Here is a 7725-nt window from a genome sequence, read left to right on the forward strand (position 1 = left end):
TTGAAACCCTATCAGTAAAGGCTTCTTTGCCGTCTGCTGGCTGATGGCAAAGAGCCTGTGCCATCTGCCAGTGATGGCAAAGCCTCTTAACGGGGTTAGCCCCGTTAGAAGGCTAACAGCATACTCTGCCGTCTGCCAGCAGATGGCAAAGGTTGCAGGCTCTTTGCCATCTACCAGCAGATGGCAAAGGCTACATGCTTTGCCGTCTGCCAGCAGATGGCAAAGAGCTTTGCCATCTGCTGGCAGATGGCAAAGAGCCCAAATAGGCCAGCCCAAATTTTACATGTAGATGACATGTGGCCTCTTTTCCATCTGCCAGCTAATCGCAAAGCTCTTTGCCATCTGCCAGCTGATGGCAAAGTGACTATATTGCCCCATTTAATTTATATTTATATGACCAATATAGCATATTCAACACATATTACCAATAGTCATGAACACATATATATCCAACACATGTTACCAATAGTAGCAAGTTTCATCCGTACATATACATAGTTTCATCAATATTACACAGTTTCATCCACAGGTAGCAAGTTTCACAAGGTTAAAACAAAAACTAAATACAAGCACTCCATCAACCCAAGCTTCCGTGATCTTAAGCAAATCTGTAAAATGGGAAAGAAGAAAGTTAGAAGAAGACTAGAAGAAGAAGATTATTATGATGCGGAAATATGCATGGATTGTCAAAACTTGCATTATCCTACTATCACTAGTACAACAAAGCTGCAGGTTTGTATTATCCTACTATCAGAAATCTGGAACTAAACTAACCTAATTAATCATAACAAGGTGGCATGCATAGAAATCTGGAACTAAACTAAGAACTTCGAATTAAAAGAGGAGAAGCAAAGGTTCAGGAATTAGTTGCTCCCCTGCCGACGCATTGGTTGTCGAGGTTGAGGAGGTTGTGTCCATGGCCGCACCATCGACCTGAGCTGCAACCCAGCATCCACCGCAGACCCGTCTTTGCGCTCGAAAGAGACGACCGCTTCAGACCCCTCCTAGCTCCCCTCCGACTGTGGTCTCCTCCTTGTTCATCCGCCTTGCTATGGCTTCAGGGTGGCAGGACAGGCCATCCCTTGTCACTGGGCGTCGTCGTCCATGGCCAGATCTAGCCACTCCATGGCGTCCGGGCAGGGGAGGAAGTGGCCATCCTGTCCATGGCGTCCCGGTGCTCGAGTGACGACGGATCAGAGAGTTAGAGGGGGCGTGGTAAAGAAGATAAGGAAGGAGGGATGTGGCAAGGGAAGAGAGGGGATCTGACTCACCGGAGCAACGCTGGAGCCACACCAGCTACGCGGTAGCCCAAACCCTAGTGAATCGGTGTTTTTCGAATGTAACTCATCCTTGGCAGAATATTGTTGTCATATTCACAACGGAAGAGTTCCTGTCCAGCTGACAATGCAGATGATGGAGATGCTGATAAGCAGATCAACAGTATTCTGCATTTTTTTACCGGGCTCGTATCAATTCATGTTAATTGCATTCAGGTAGAAAGTAGAGTACAATCCTGATAATTACATTCAGCTACTGAAATAAGGTAAGCCAATATTCTACCAATCATCACCCACTGGTAAACGATGATCTCAACAAGGTAAGACTGCAGACAATGACCTCAAAGAGATGTATGTAACTAGCAGCTGTGCACTCACCTGGCATTCCATGAATAACCTTCAACTACTCTCACCCACAGAATAGTTGAAAATATCTAATGTTTACCATTTAAACAAAAGACTTGGTTGGAGTGTCTTAAGAGAGCTCTTATGTATAGGTAACAGTATCTGTTGTGCAACTAGATGAACTTAACACGAAGAATAAGTTAGAATTTTCCATAGATACTAAAACATGCTGAAAATAGAATGCTAGCATTGCCAAGCTACTAAATATTCCAACTCTCCTCTGGCTGACAAAAACGGTAACAGACATTTCACAAAACAGATGGAATCCAACAAACAGAGGGAAAGTAGAGCAAGCTATACTTGCGGCATGGTAGAGATGAAGATCAGAGCAAGGGAAAAGAGCAGCTACTAGCATCCGCCTGAATTGTACATGTACAACACAACATCTTGTTACAATACAGAGATAGATTAAGTGCAATTTTCTTTCAACAACACACAATCTGCATGTCTTTATATTTTTTCGAAAGATAGGGGAAAAATGCATACAGTAGAAATTAAAATCTCATCCAATAGCGTGTACTTCTGAACGAAAGAGAAGTTAGCTGACCTCTTAATGCTCTTCGTTGGTAGGAGGATGACCACCTGCGATCAAGTGCGCTATTGTGGCATATATCTTCCTTTTTGCCAAAGAAGCATGGTAGAATTATAAAGAGAGTATGTTTCCATAAACATTTAAAAAAAGAGATTTGTGTATACTCATTATAGTGTAAGTACCATAGATTATTCAGATTAGAAGTTCTTGTCTCTACCAACAATTTATATTTTCTATACATACTAATATCTATATCGCATTGACAATCATGTATTTATATGAGCTCTTTGTGGTGCATGATACAGCCAGATTCCTTTTGTTATTGCAGCAATTTATAAGTATTTAAATATATTTTAATAGCTAGTTTCTTCTGTGTTATAAAGACAAAATAAGACATGCATAGACTTGCAAATATGTATTAGAAATCTGCTACTCCAAAGTATCATGTGAATCAATGTAAGTCACGAATCGTGTGCATATCATGCAAAGCAGTTTTTTTGTAAGAACAATACATAATACTAATCAACGGTACAGATGATTCAACACATATGCATCAAGACACCACTACCTTGCACATGGTGATATAGGATGGAGTTGAATCTGATCACCTCCTTTTTACAACTTATAGTGTAATGCGTACTGCTCATAAATAGGCATGTATATAGTGATTTTTCTTTTGATCAAACGCTTGGTATATTAATGATCACATTATACATTTATGTAACATTTCTTACTTGCGAAATCTTTTACAAATTGGAATATAGGAATATTATTAATACCCAGAAGAAATACTTATGTCCTATAAACCTGCAAATACGAAGCATGCATTCACCATATATTAGAATTCCAAATTTTATAGTTTGTTTGCATGTTGGTAATAAGCTTTGCCCCTTGTGATATGGATTATCACATAGAATGGAAAGAGGAGAAAAAATTATGGCTTAGCAGAATCAAGGAGGAAAAGCACTACACGTAAAGTATCAAAACGTTGTGATAGCACGAACCCCACCAGATTTGAACTCGTGCTCTTGGTATGACATGGAAAGAGGGGCTACTCTCCAATTGAAGTGAAAATAGTAGAACTTTGAGCATAAAAATTCTAAAAGAACATTGCAACACGGTATTAAGTCAAGATTTTGCAACCGAGAGGGAAAGTCAAATAAATAAATATAGCTATGTTCAAACCAAAATAGCATGTCAGACATGAAATGTTCTGTTGCCCCTACATTCTCGCCGATAATTAATTGTGCTTTAACAAATAAAAAGGGGAATAATATAAAGAATTATTCTGTTTAAAAGAGCAGGTGAGAAAGATACACAGCCTTAGCGATTTTTGCTCTTCTCCATTTGGATGTTTTCTTGTAAACCATTGCACCACCTTGGAGCCCTTCACTCCTAACGTCTGGCTATATGTTCAGGAAAAAAACAAATATATAGCAAACATAAATATTGGAAATTATAGCCTATATAAAAAAGCATAAATTAGTTGATAGCCTAGAATGAAGAATGGATGGAAACCTTAAAGCTAGCTACATCAAGTACTTAATAATAAACAAACAGACTGAACTGATCTACTCGGACGAATGGCGGAGAGCAGTAAGCAGCTTGCCTAAACAATCAAACCTCTGCAATGGTTATTTGTGGAACTATGGAATTGTATTCCTTTGTTGTTTACTAATTGGATTTCTTATTGCCTAAAGAAGTTCGATTGTTTTTGTTTACTTAGCTTTTCAATCTATAGCACAACTATATATGCTTTTCACAATTCACAACTGTATGCACGGTTCGTTGTAACACACAAAGGAAGAAAAGCATGATCAAGGCATATATGTACTTCCTCCGTCTCAGTTTACAAGTCCTACGCGTATACCTAGGTTGTCAATTTGATCACCCTAATATAAACTATATAACACAAAAATTATATCTTTTGAAAATAGAACATCTGAAGTTTATATTGGTATATTTTTTATAATATATTACTTGTATTAGGTTGGTCAAATTGACGATCTAGGGGTACGTGCATGCCTTGTAAACTGAGAGAGAGGGAGTACTAATTTGGTGAAAACAGTTTTAACTGGCAACCTGCAGACCTTAATTAATATATCTACTTGTCTCACTATTATACATGAAGGAGAAGAATTAAAGTTGGTCATAGCTGAAACTGAAAGGGCCTTACTATGTTTTCTATGAGTAGCACTTCGAAATGTGAGTGTTGGAATTATATGAAGAGGGATGGAGCATGTTGTTGTGAACGGATATGAAGAATATGGACTGCATAGTCATAATTGTAGGAAGCATTCATTGGAGTGTTTTCTTTTATACTTCGACACCCACACTACATAATCATTTTGATATCCAATATAGGAAGAATTGAATGCAACTTGTTCAAGTCAAGCAGTCCGTCTAGCTTGCTTACAGCAGCAAAAACTCTACCTCACTGAGCACAACAAAGGAACACAGTAAAACAACACAGCAGACTCTGACATCACTACCGTGGCTTATCACATCAGAGAGTACTAAGTGGGGAATCAAAGGAAATATTAAGTACCAAAACCTTTCGAAAACAATTTTATCTCTGGAAGATTTTCACTAACATACAATTTGCAAACTGTTGTTCCATTCAAAGTATCTTCGCATGATGAGATTAGGCTTTTAGGCATGGTTCTGTCAATGTGAAATGTATAGGAAAAAAAATTCAAAGCCATGCCTTTGGTTAATGCAGCAAGGCAGAATAAGAATACATACAATGCAGGATAACTAAAGACCTGGCTTTCATCAGTTCCTTTCAGCCCTTATAATGTTGCTTATAGATGGACATGCACAAAAACGAATTTTTCTTTGCCAAATGTTATCAATCAAGCCTATTTATTGGGATTTTGTTATGAATTCAGGTAGCGGGAGATTAGATCAGGAATTTTCAGGTATGTGCTTACATGCCTGCTAGGAATAACGGGTTGCAGATTCAAAGGGCGTAGAGGAGGTGAACTACTGCACCACCAGCCTTGCCGTCCTTCCTCCACACAGCATCCGCCAGCAGCCTCATGGACGACTACAGCTGTCCGATATGCTGCACACTACAGTCGATTCATCCGCCATGGGAGGGCTCCTTCGCCTAGCGCCGCGTGCCGGCCCGCCTGCGCGTCGGGGAATCGTCGGATCCGCCCGGATCCAGGCGCAACGAGGGTCACCGGAGGAGCAGCGAGGCGAGCTCGGGACGGTCATCCATGGCGGCCTCCTGGCCTCCTGGCGGCGGGGTACATCTGCGGGGGAGAGAGATGGGTGAGGGAGTAGGGGAGGAGAGGAGAGAGGGCGGTGGCGCAGGGGCTCACCATAGCGTGGGGTGGCGGGCGGCGACCGGCGGGGAGGCACAACTGGTCGGTCTCCTCCCTCACGGTGGGGCGGGAATGGACCGGCGGGATGGCCTATCCTCCGGCCATGTAGGGGAAACCGACGGCGGCAGCGACCGGTGAGGGCGGCGGCGGCGACCGGTGAGGGTGGCCGGGAACCCTATCCAGCACACACGGGAGTGGGCTGAGACTGATTCGGGGTGGCTGGGATTTTTTTAGGGAGGCTGGGGGTTTTCTTTTCTTTAATTTTTCACTCTTTGATTTTTTTAGCAAGGAGGGAGATAGTCCCATCTCTTTGCCATCTGAAGAATCTTTGCCGTCTGCTGGCAGATGGCAAAGAGGTGGGGCTAGTATGCCGTTACACTCTTGACGGCCACAAGATTTGCCAACCTCTTTGCCATCTACTGGCAGATGGCAAAGATTATTTGCCATCCACTAGCAGATGGCAAAGAATTGGCTGATGGCAACAATGTTCTTTGCCGTCTGCCAGTTCTTTGCCATCTGTTTTTTATAAGAAGATGGCAAAGACGTTCTTTGCCATTAGCTGGCAGATGGCAAAGAGCTGGCTGATGGCAAATTTCCTGTTTCCAGTAGTGTCTTTTCTGCACGAATCAAATTGGAAGATCATCAACCAAACTATTAAAACAATCAGCAATTGAAAGCAGCAGAACAACACTTAAACATATTATTACCCCATGATTCGGGCATTTGTAGAACACTCGACCAGGGTTGAGGATTGTGGTTGAGACGCAAAGGATGAATCTGCGTGATTTGCAGCAGAGGCACCACACCAACGACAGCGGGTTGCGATGAGCAATCGGCTGCGGTGCGCGTTCCGGCGGGGGTGTGATGAGACCCACAGGCGATGGTACGGGTGGCGACTTGGCGCATATCTGGTTGTTGCCTGCTGAAGAGCAGGTGGACGAGCAGCCAGCGGACATGGTTGCTGCGGCCAGAGCTTCTGATGCTAGGCAGAGTATGTAGAGAAGAGGAGAAGCGAACGTTGGATATGTCAGTTTCATTACTTGCAAAGTAGCATAGCACCATATATAGTCATAGTCTAGGTTTGGATTCGAACCAGCTACAGGAGCATGTCTCTCTTTTTTCTAAAACTCGGCAACGTCTCTTTACTGGTACACTAGCTTGTTCTGTACGCCTTCCCAAGTCTTTGATTTTCTTTCCCTTTTTTCGAGGAAGGAAGGAGGACAAAATTGAGAGTTCCTGGGACTCGAACCCAAGACCTCTCGGTTGAAAACCAAGGGTGCTAGTCACTTATGTGGTGAACGTTCCCTGTGAGGAGGACGGCAGACGAACGCATTTTCCTCGCAGTTTTCTTCCTATATATAAAAAAGTATGCTACTTGGTGTCCGATTAGTCAACAAATGATTGTGCCAACCTTGACCATTGGATTGACATTCAACGTCTATCGCGTTTCTTCAGTCTCTTCTTCCTCGAACCGCCAAAGCCAAACCAGCGCCGGCGGGACCTCCTGCTCCCGCCTCTCACGGCTGGTTGTGATCTTCCCCGGCTCCTGTTCGTTCCCGTCCGAGGCCTCATCATCGTCCTCCGCCTTGGTTCGCTCGCTGCACTGCCGCCCTCCGGTGTTGTCAACATGGTCAACAACCGAGAGGAATAAGGAGATGACTGTACATGGTGAGGATGACAATAGGGACTTAGCAGCGCACGCAGTAATTTTGTTTTTTTGGGACGGAGAAGGGTATCAATTGGGTTGTGCGGGACCCATAGCCCGTCTAGCCCAGGCTTTTATTTCATATGTTTAGCACATGACCAGCCCAGTTTGTTTTTTTCCTTTCTGAAAAATGGCTAGCCAGCTATTTTGTTTTTTGCAGAATAACCAGCATAGGCCTACTTGCTTTTCTACGCCCTGCTGGGCCGGAAATCTTTCAAGACGAGGAGGGATGCATTTTGCCCAGAAAATGGGCTATAATTAATAAGAAATGGGCTATAAGTAATAATAAATGGGCTATAAAATGAAAAAATTACAGCAAACAGGCAATTAGTTCCAAAATACTGTTTTCTTTCGGATTTTGATATTTTAAATTTCATTGTTTTTGTGTGGGTAAAATTTCATCGAATTTAGATTAAGGCATATTTATATTTAAAATTAATTTGAATCTGGCTAGAAATTTCGGGTTGTATGCTG

General features: G+C 42.6%; 1 long non-coding RNA gene across 1 annotated transcript; it reads right to left on the reverse strand.

Moving 5' to 3' along the window:
• Positions 1 to 614: 614 nt before the first annotated feature.
• Positions 615 to 5771, reverse strand: LOC119308854. Its single transcript, XR_005150325.1, has 4 exons — positions 5544 to 5771; positions 5148 to 5474; positions 1272 to 3620; positions 615 to 1177 (listed from the first exon to the last, which is right to left on the reverse strand). It is a non-coding gene; the product is annotated as an uncharacterized LOC119308854 (long non-coding RNA).
• Positions 5772 to 7725: the final 1954 nt, after the last annotated feature.

The sequence above is a fragment of the Triticum dicoccoides genome, chromosome 5B (assembly GCF_002162155.2).
Source record: "Triticum dicoccoides isolate Atlit2015 ecotype Zavitan chromosome 5B, WEW_v2.0, whole genome shotgun sequence".
Taxonomy (NCBI): Eukaryota; Viridiplantae; Streptophyta; class Magnoliopsida; order Poales; family Poaceae; genus Triticum; species Triticum dicoccoides.